Source organism: Lepidochelys olivacea (genome assembly GCF_965140295.1).
Source record: "Lepidochelys olivacea isolate rLepOli2 genome assembly, chromosome: 9".
Lineage (NCBI taxonomy): Eukaryota > Metazoa > Chordata > Testudines > Cheloniidae > Lepidochelys > Lepidochelys olivacea.
In genome coordinates, this window is record NC_140419.1 from 35,215,303 (window position 1) to 35,226,649 (window position 11,347).

Here is an 11,347-nt window from a genome sequence, read left to right on the forward strand (position 1 = left end):
AGGGGTCGTGAGTGTTTTCCCTTTCCCAAACGTCCAGGGTAGCTGCCTGACCAAAAGCTTAGCAATTGCAGAGCAGACTGCCCATGTTCAGCGGAGATGCATCTGTCCAGGTTTTGCAGAGCAGGATTCTGAATTAGGGGCAGCGAAAAACTATGCGAGCAGTCTGAAAAATCCAGGCTGAACGTTAGACAGGCACTATTTTGCTTAGACTGAAGCTCATCCAAAGTGTGTGTTGGGTTTTTTTCCTGCCTACAATACAGGAAGATGGAATGGTAGCCCAGTATATTGTTACAGTAATCAGTATTCTGTCACCATCCCATAATTGACAGTTTTCTAGTCTGTCCAGGAATATTTCCATGTATGGTGATCCGCGCTCTCACGCTCTCTTCCCCCCCCCACCCCCAAAAACAAAAACAAACCCCTACTTTGGCAGTTTATTAACTATTTCCCTGTTGCTACCTTTGTGGCGAGGAGGGGAGAGACATCCCTACCTTAATCACCTTCTAGCTGTTCCGCCCCCCATTTCTGTCTCTGCTCTTCTAACTGCTTCCCCGTTTCTGTCTGTGCTTTTTTTATTGTATTGACGTTCAGTTGAAATTACAATGTAATGTCACAGTATACCAAGTAGGTCCAGTATTACTGGAGATGCACTTTGCCCGATTTGCCTGGCATGTTAAGCAGTAGTAAACTAGTTGTATCTATTTGCTGAACTGAGAACAGTTTCAGCTGAGTCAAATTATTGTGGAGAAAAGTGCATAATTATATTTCTTCTTTGAAACAGGATAATCCTGTAGTTTGCATGGGACTGTTTTACATATGCCTTGTACAGCACCAAACACAGTGTTGGCACCCAATAAATCAGAATAAGAAATTTAAATGGGAGGCTGGAATGCATCTTTTGCTTTAACATAGCCCTATTTTTCATTTTCATAGCTTGGAGATATTTTAGTCTTGTGTTTTTCAACGAGAATTGCTTGGGGAGGAAAGAATGAGGATGATAAATTGAATACGTTTTAAGCACACTTCCCTTGTATGCATGAGGTTTCAGTTGACTTCAGGGGGAAAAAAAAATCCTTTTTGTCTAGACTGGTGTTTTAGGATAGTTAAAGTCCTAAATGCGTGCCCCCCCCCCTTATTTTTTTTTTATTTACCCCTAAGGGGAAATAAGTGAACTTCAGAAAGACTTCAGTTGCTTTCTCCAGGAGATGTAAATGACATGTTGCTAATATGAAATCTTAAAATAGGCTTCAGTAGTAGTGGGAACTACAGTTGAGCTGTCTTGTGTCCAGTCTGGCCTAAAAACCCGGTGAAAAGAGAGTTCTGCCAACTGGATCATACATTAGTGTTAACTGTATCTTCTAACAGATGATGAGCAGAGATCACTTGTCAAACATACCGTGTAGTAGCTTTTAAAGATGTTTGTTTGTTTCAGTACATTTTTCGTGCATTACCAACTTCTTCCATAAAGTTAACCACAAACCATATTACTGGGGACTCAGCTACAGCCTGTGGTGAGTAGGAAATAAATTAAACACAGGTTTTCCCTTTTGTTAAGCTGCCAGCGGTGATGTCAGTAATGTTAATGATCCTTACCTCAGCTCGCTCTAGTCCTAGTACCATCTATTAAAACATTTGTCTCGTGTGTGCTGTTTTGTATGTTGTTAAGGAAACACTGATGCTTGTTGATAAGAAACAATAGGACACCCAGATGATGACTTGAATCTATATCAGGCGCTTTCGCCATTGAAACATTTTATAATACTACCCTGGGGAGAGGACAAATAAAATGCTCTTACTATTTAAGAGAAAAACTTAAAAGAAATATTTTGAGTCCTTTTTCATTTAGTAAAATTTTAGAAAATATAAAACATGTATTTGTAAATATACTACCAATGGATTACAAACTAAAATTTGTCATGTTCTGTTAAGGCTGTTTTGAGTCTGTAAATCAGATGTTGAATATGTTTCACAGTTGTGGAAAATTTCAACTAAAACATGCAGCATAAACTCTGGACAGCAAGTTCAGTGCCTGAAATTAGAACATGATGCAAAAACACCATGATAAAAGAATAATTTCTGCATTTGCCATCGAATAATTTTAAAGGAGACACCACAACTTTTGCTATTGAAAAGCATACTACTTGTCATGTAATGCTCACCAATGTGAGTCCAGGTTGCACAATCTAACACATGCAGATTAGTGAAGTAGGTTTATCTTTGTCAGGATAGGTAATATAATTGGGCACTACTTAATTTATGGTGTAATTTAGGAACCTTGTGTAAAATATGTGTAAAATGATATACAGTTTCATATTTCATTGTGGCATGTATATCTAAGTCATAATGTTAATGAAAAATTCCCTCTCCCTTTTGGTTTTCTGGATTCGCACCTGAAGTATTGTGTTAAATCTCAGTATGGCGCGTTAGTGAGACCATATATTCCTAATGGATCGTGTGATGTGGTCCAGCTTTCATCCAGACCACATCACACAATCCATTGTCTACAGCCAAGCTCTAAGATACAACATTTGCTCCAATCCCTCAGACAGAAACAAACACCTACAAGATCTCTATCAACTGTTCCTAAAACTACAGTACCTACCTGCTGAAGTGAAGAAACAAATTGACAGAGCCAGAAGAGTACACAGAAGTCACCTACTACAGGACAGGCCCAACAAAGAAAGTAACAGAACTCCAGTAGCCATCACCTTCAGCCCCCAACTAAAACCTCTCCAGCCCATCATCACTCCAGCCTGAAGGATGATCCCTCACTCACAGATCTTGGGAGACAGGCCAGTCCTTGCTTACAGACAGCCCCCCAACCTGAAGCAAATACTCACCAGCAACCACACAACAAAAACACTAACCCAGGAACCTGTCCTTGCAGCAGAGCATCATCATAGGACTTAATCACATCAGCCACACCATCAGAGGCTCGTTCACCTCTACATCTACCAATGTGATATATGCCATCATGTGCCAGCAGTGCCCCTCTGCCATGTAAATGGGCCAAACCGGATAGTCTCTATGCAAAAGAATAAATGGACACAAATCAGATGTCAAGAATTATAACTCTCAAAAACCAGTCTGAGAACACTTCAGCTTCCCTGGACACTCAGTTACAGACCTAAAAGTCGCACTTCTTCGACAAAAAAACTTCAAAAATAGACTCCAACAAGAAACTGCCTAACTGGAATTAATTTGCAAACTGGACACCATTTAAATTAGGCTTGAATAAAGACTGGGAGTGGATGAGTCATTACGCAAACTTAAAGACTATTTCACCATGCTAATTTTTCTCCTACTGTTACTCACACCTTCTTGTCAACTGTTTGAAATGGGCCATCCTGATTATCACTACAAAAGTTTTTTTTTCTTCTGCTGATAATAGCCCACCTTAATTGATTAGGCTCATTAGAGTTGTTCATTTTTTCATGTTCTCTATGTGTGTGATATCTATCTTCCTACTGTCTTTTCCACTGCATGCATCTGATGAAATGGATTTAGCCCACGAAAGCTTATGCCCAGATAAATTTGTTAGTCTCTAAGGTGCCACAAGTACTCTTCATTCTTTTTGCTGATACAGACTAACACAGCAACCTGTCTGAATCAGACTGAGAGGATCAAAAATAACACAAACAGAAAACCCATAATAAAACAAAACACAAAAGATAGAGAATTTTGATACTGTGGCCAAGGTCTGTGGCTCTCTAGATAAATTATATTTATATCCCTTTGCATGCTCTGTGGGAAGATATCATAAGAAACTAATAGGATTTTCTAACCATCCCTAAGAATAGGAAAATAGCAGGTCAGTGTCCCTTGCTGTGTAACCATGGTCCTCCATCTGGGCTATTGTACCTAGCTTCTGCTGCTGCAAGTCACTATGCCATTCCAACCAGGCTGTAATGCTTAGCTGCCACTGTGGATCATCATTAAGGCTCTGTGAACGACACGGAAAGTCACAGATTCGTGACTTCTGCAGTGGCTGGCTCTGGGGCTGCCTGAGCAGATCAGGCAATCCCTGGGCCAGTTGCACTGGCCACTGCTAGGACAGTTTGGGTGTGGGAGGGGGCTGAGTGCTGGGAGTTGGTGTGCAGAGCGGCGCTTACCTCGGGGGCGAATGGGCTCTCCGAAAGCAGCTGGCATGTCCCTGCAGCTCCTAGGTGGAGGGGCCAGAGGGCTCTGTGCACTGCTCCTGCCTGGAGGCACCACCCCCGCAGTTCCCATTGGCTACAATTCCTGGCCAATGGGAGCTGGAGCTCGTGGCAGGGGCAGCACATGAAGCCTCCCTGGCCTTCCCTCCCTCTTGGAGCTGCAGGAACATGCTGGCCACTTCCAGGGAGCTGCGCGGAGCCTGGTAGGGAGCCTGCCAGGCTGCCCCCCGCCTTCCCACCCAGCACCAGCGGGAGTCCCAGGCCACATGCCCCCCCAGCACCAGTGCGGGTCTCGGGCAACCCCCCTGCAGCCCCCTGGCCCAAATTTTAGTTAGGGGTATATAGCACAAGTCATGGACAGGTCACGGGCTGTGAGTTTTTGTTTACTGCCTGTGACCTGTCCATGACTTTTACTAAAAATACCCGTGACTAAATCGTAGCCTTAATCATCATACCCCACCACCTTCTACATCCCATTCCCCCCGACGCTGCATGTGGAAGGATGAGAGAGGCCCAAGATGCAGAACAACATCTTGCCCCACCATTTACTACTTTGCAGTCCTCTTGCCTTCATTTTAAAGCATACAGTTTATTTGCATGTAGCAGTCTAAATCCAAACTGGTGACACTACAGAGGATGGACAAGGCTATCTTTCCTGGTGGTTAAAGACTCGGCATTTCTAGCTGAAGGTTATTTTTACCTGAAAGAGTGGACTTCTCACTCAGGAGGAATTACAGGGGATTGTCTGACAATCTAAGGACCTCTCCAACCCCCACATACCTTGCATGAGCATTGCTAATGTTGGTCGACACTACTGCATGTGTAGTGCCTCTCAAAACTAAAGATTTCACAGCCTAAGAGCTTCTCTCTGGAAAATGTCTTTTGACAGCCACTTTCTCTGTGATCACACTAGGTATGCCATATATCTCTTACTCAGAATAGTGGGATACATCTCTGTTTTTTGTAGGCATGAGTGTCTTTGGTCAATGAGAGCAAATTCCTATACAAATCGGCTTCATGCTTTCTTGTTATATCAGTGGAAAATGTTATGGAAGGCAAGGGACAAAGTTAGGGTGAACAGATGTCCCGATTTTATAGGGACAGTGCCGATATTTGGAGCTGTCTCTTATATAGGCACCTATTACCCCCCCCCCCCGTCCCAATTTTCTACACTTGCTGTCTGGTCACCCTAGACATGGTGGTCATGGAGTCATCAGAAAAGTCAAGTTATAATCCGGGCACCTGCCAAACACAATGCAAAGGAATACAGATCATATTGCAAGTTGAAGGAGCCCCTGAAGTACAACAGGAGAAATTACCATTTTGCATTGGTGGTTGGAACAAGTTTGGGGTGAAAGGAGTTAAAGTGATGATGGATATTTTCAGAGCAATCTTCATGAGACTCTGCCAACTGTGTCTCGAATAGACCCTCACCCTGAGTACCCCCACCTCCCCGATTGGTGCCAGGCTCTCTAACTTTGGGAACTAATAGGTACTCACCAGTGGTCAAAATTTAAGTTCCTGAACATTGTCCATAGGGGGTGATTCTGAGCTGTGGAAGAATCAAATGGACAGTTTTGTCTCAAGTCAACTATGGAAATGGCAGGACATGAAGGCAGTCCACCATCATTTATTACAGATTCGAATAATACAACCCATTCCCTGGCAGAGGGAACTCAAGGGCAGTTCCTCATCCTACTATATTTCTAGCCTGGGAGAATTGGGGACAGAAAACAGATTTTCAGGCAGAGCGCTGAATAACTGCCTACAGGAGCCTTTGTTAATGATGGGATGTTCTCAAGTCTACTTGACAACTGACTACAGAGAGGTTTTCTGTCTTCCATGGATCTGAAGGAGACTTGTCTTCATATTCTCATTGTATGATCTACAGACAATAATCCTACTTGGCACATGGTTGCCAGCTTTTTCCACTCTGATCATTAGTGTTTGGTCTGGCAGAGTGCTTCAGGATCTCTTCCAGGATCATGGTAGTTGTAATAATGAATAAAGAAGGAGGAAATGATCTCATATCACTTCCTGGACAGTTCTGCTAATCAGGGTTCTGTGTGTAGAGAAATCAGATACAGAATGAAAAGGAATACTTGTGGCACCTTAGAGACTAACCAATTTATTTGAGCATAAGCTTTCGTGAGCTACAGCTCAGTTCATCGGATGCATACTGTGGAAACTGCAGAAGACATTATATACAGAGAGACCATGAAACAATACCTCCTCCCACCCCACTCTCCTGCTGGTAGTAGCTTATCTAAAGTGATCACTCTCCTTACAATGTGTATGATAATCCAGGTGGGCCATTTCCAGCACAAATCCAGGTTTTCTCACCCCCCACCCCCCAAACTCACTCTCCTGCTGGTAGTAGCTCATCCAAACTGACCACTCTCCTTACAATGTGTATGATAATCAAGGTGGGCCATTTCCAGCATAAATCCAAGTTTAACCAGAACGTCGGGGGGGGGGGGGTAGGAAAAAACAAGGGGAAATAGGCTACCTTGCATAATGACTTAGCCACTCCCAGTCTCTATTTTAGCCTAAATTAATAGTATCCAATTTGCAAATGAATTCCAATTAGCAGTTTCTCGCTGGAGTCTGGATTTGAAGTTTTTTTGTTTTAAGATAGCGATCTTCATGTCTGTAATCCACGTGACCAGAGAGATTGAAGTGTTCTCCGACTGGTTTATGAATGTTATAATTCTTGACATCTGATTTGTGTCCATTTATTCTTTTACGTAGAGACTGTCCAGTTTGACCAATGTACATGGCAGAGGGGCATTGCTGGCACACGATGGCATATATCACATTGGTGGATGTGCAGGTGAACGAGCCTCTGATAGTGTGGCTGATGTTATTAGGCCCTGTGATGGTGTCCCCTGAGTAGATATGTGGGCACAATTGGCAACGGGCTTTGTTGCAAGGATAGATTCCTGGGTTAGTGGTTCTGTTGTGTGGTATGTGGTTGTTGGTGAGTATTTGCTTCAGGTTGGGGGGCTGTCTGTAGGCAAGGACTGGCCTGTCTCCCAAGATTTGAGAGTGTTGGGTCATCCTTCAGGATAGGTTGTAGATCCTTAATAATGTGTTGGAGGGGTTTTAGTTGGGGGCTGAAGGTGATGGCTAGTGGCTTTCTGTTATTTTCTTTGTTAGGCCTGTCCTGTAGTAGGTGACTTCTGGGAACTCTTCTAGCTCTATCAATCTGTTTCTTCACTTCCGCAGGTGGGTATTGTAGTTGTAAGAATGCTTGATAGAGCTCCTCTGTCTGAGGGGTTGGAGCAAATGCGGTTGTATCGCAGAGCTTGGCTGTAGACGATGGATCGTGTGGTGTGGTCAGGGTGAAAGCTGGAGGCATGTAGGTAGGTATAGGGTGGTGTTTATGTGACCATTGTTTATTAGCACTGTAGTGTCCAGGAAGTGGATCTCTTGTGTGGACTGGACCAGGCTGAGGTTGATGGTGGGATGGAAATTGTTGAAATCATGGTGGAATTCCTCAAGGGCTTCTTTTCCATGGGTCCAGATGATGAAGATGTCATCAATATAGCGCAAGTAGAGTAGGGGCGTTAGGGGACGAGAGCTGAGGAAGCGTTGTTCTAAATCCACATAAAAATGTTGGCATACTGTGGGGCCATGCGGGTACCCGTAGCAGTTCCGCTGATCCGAAGGTATACATTGTCCCCAAATGTAAAATAGTTATGGGTAAGCACAAAGTCACAAAGTTCAGCCACCAGGTTAGCCGTGACATTATCAGGGATAGTGTTCTTGACAGGTTGTAGTCCATCTTTGTGTGGAATGTTGGTGTAGAGGGCTTCTACATCCATAGTGGCCAGGATGGTGTTATCAGGAAGATCACCGATGGATTGTAGTTTCCTCAGGAAGTCAGTGGTGTCTCGAAGGTAGCTGGGAGTGCTGGTAGCATAGGGCCTGAGGAGGGAGTCTACATAGCCAGACAATCCTGCTGTCAGGGTGCCAATGCCTGAGATGATGGGGCACCCAGGATTTCCAGGTTTATGGATCTTAGGTAGTAGATAGAATATCCCAGGTGAGGGTTCCAGGGGTGTGTCTGTGCAGATTAGATCTTGTGCTTTTTCAGGAAGATACAGATATAAATAAAGATATCTATATATATATAGATAGATAGATAGATAAAGGAAAAGATATAGAATGATAGTTTCTAAAGCATCTTAGGATATATTGGATACTATAAGATAAAAGTCTTGTCTTGGAGGAATGTTAAAAATGAAAGCACCGGTAATGAAAAAACAAGTTGTGCCTTAACAAAAGTCCAGTCCCTATTGAAGTCTATTGGGAATGCTGGTTTCATGCATAGATAAGCTTCCCTGACAAGAACTCATGTGAGAGAGATCCATTAATTCCTGTTTATCCCATCCATATTTCACCCTGTCATGTCCATTGGCTGAGGTTAAAGGTCCTGTGATTTTTCTTGTTTGTTCCCTCAGCTGAGGAACACTGGAAATCCTTGGGTGGGTTTGTTTGTTTGTTTGTTTTTTTTTTTATAAACCATCAACCTAGCGTAATATCTCTTGATGCCACTAACTCAGAGATCTGCCATCACAAGGGCCAGTCTTCTATCCAGGACCAGACCGGCTCATCCTAACTGTCTTGTGTTTTGAAAGACGTGACATAAACAAAAATTGACCCAGGTTATCAACAGTAATAGCTCCTAGAAAGCAGTCTATAAAATGAACTTATTCTACTTGCAAATGAAAAGTCCAGGGGCTAAATGTGATGTTAAAGTTGGTTAGAGGTTGCCTGGAGTTCATCCAGGAGGGCCTTTTTAAATAGGACACAAGTGTCCAAGCTAAAAAGTCTGTTCGCTACATTATGTTCTTAAGTAAAAGGAGGTTTTCTGCACATCCCAATGTTAAGTGGCTCTCTACGAGGGCTACTCTGATTTCACCCTACAAGGTTGTAGAGCACAATTGTCAACCAGCATTCTGGTTCTTATGATGCTAACTTGATAGAACTCCTATGAGATGTGGTGTTATATTTCCTGTCAAAGTTGTCTTCTCAATAGCTGCTATCTCCACCAGGTATCTCTCTGATGTTGGGAGCTCTTTCTGATGAGACCCGGTATTGTCCATTTAATTCAGACAAGGTTGTCCTCACAAGATGGGAATCGTTCCCATAATAAATTCAGTTATTTTGTCACAGAAGTCAAGAAATACTCTATAAAGTTTTTAAGTCCTAATGGTTGTGCACTTCCTAAGTTCTAATTTATGTGTGTACACACAGATCTAAGGCCCTGTTTATTCTATATAGTTATGGTGATATTACAGTGACCTTGAGGAAGCAGGTCTGCTTTCAGTAGGGATGTTATCTTTGTTTTTGTTGTGTGTGGAATCAGTCAGACCACTCATCACAGTTGTGCAGTTATAGTATGGGTTGTCAGTATCTCCATTATACGTTTTTTTGGGGGGCAAAGGGGGATAAGGAGTTGATAAATAGGTCATTTTAAAATCATCTGTCTAAGCTAAAACTTTCCTTAGCAGAGAATCCAATGTTTCTAAATGTTTTTGTCACTTGTGTGTTATGTTTTTTGTAATTTAGAACATGCGTAACACGTTTCAGATGCCTACTTTAGAATCCTTGTAACTCACATAGTTTTGGTTTTTTAAAAGAAATTTTGAAGACTTAGACCAAAATAATATGGACTTTTTGCCTTATTTTTTTAGATCTCAATGAACAATACAAATTGTTTAAAAGTAGAATCTCTTCACTTAAATGGGATAACTCTTTTTTTATAGATCTATGTAAAAGTGTTTCAAAGGATGTAGTATAGAGCATCTCTTCATTCCTGTTTCAAAAACAGCTGATACACTCAAAAGCTTAATTCAAATGGACAGAGTTCTGAGATCTTGAAAGATTCTCCAGTTAAAATGGTGTTTTTGCTCCAAACTATCTTACAGGGAAACCGAAGTTGCTTATGTGGTGTCACAGTAGTGTCACAAGATAATTTTCAGGAAATCTTTACAAGAGTATCCTATCCTGTTGTAACCCTGCAGACATTAAAGTGTGGTAATAGATCTGAAACTGACCCATGTTACTACTACTACTACAAGTATCCTTTTCATGGTGCTTTTCTAAGGAACTACTGAGAGCCCCAGTTTACATGCATTGAAAGCGTACTACAGTTACTGCTCCATATATTTTTGGACAGTCATCCTGAGTCACAGAAATTCCTAGATCTACAACCTACTCCAGCCTTCACCTTGTTTCACTTTTCCAAAGGTTTTGGTAGCTTATGCACCTAGTCTTCCATAATTACTATTTTCTTCAGGACAGTTGAAGTTTCTGAATGATTTCACTAGATAATAATTTCCCTGTCTCCAGAAAATGCTTTTTCTCTTGTATTAGTTTCTGTGTACAGAAGACTGGAGAGTAACACCCAGAGATTGCACAAAAGAGTCTTGATGGTACTGATTGTGTTGGGGGAAGCAAGAGGGGATTTTTAGAAGTAATGCATGACAGATTTGGGAGTTTAGGTAGATTACAGAAACATTAGATAATAGATATGATATATTGCTTTGACACTGAACATTGTATTTATTTATTGAAAAATCTCAAAACAAGAAGCTTGACATAAGTGGAAAAATTGTCCATTTCCCTTCCTGTTTCTTCCACTGTGCAGGTTGGAACTTGTGACCATACTACTGAGTACAGTTTGTTCTTGCACTAAATTCATTCAGCTATGCTGGATTAGAGCCAGATATGAAATGAAAAGCAAATCATGCGCATTTCACTACTTCTCCGTTTAAATTAGGTGATTTCTTTCTTTGTCACTCGTCCTTTAATAAAGCATGGCATTACTGTCTATTTTTAGGTCCAACATAGTTGAAAGCGGTGAAGCTATGTTAAGCTGTATATAGATATTCTGGTAGGAACATTCCAGTAGATTGCAATATGAGTTCAGGAGAAAGTTGAAAGTAAATGAGAGATCTGTGAGAGAATTCTCCAGGGAGTTTTCACAGCATACCATGCATCATTTGCAAGGATAGATTTTCCTTTCACTTGAAGGACCACACAAAGTAAATTCTGTTTCTTGGGAAATGAAAGAGTATGGGACAGGAGGCCTTTTCAGTTTTTACTCCAGTGTCCCTGTGGGAAGTCTTTATTTGCAGGGGGAAATATACTGTTCATCTCTCTTTTTAAGACATAGTATA

General features: G+C 41.9%; 1 protein-coding gene across 1 annotated transcript in view; it reads left to right on the plus strand.

Annotated features, from left to right (window-relative positions):
- IRS1 (insulin receptor substrate 1) overlaps nucleotides 1-11,347 on the plus strand; it is an 86,463-nt gene that overhangs the window by 73,117 nt on the left and 1,999 nt on the right. The window lies entirely within an intron of this gene.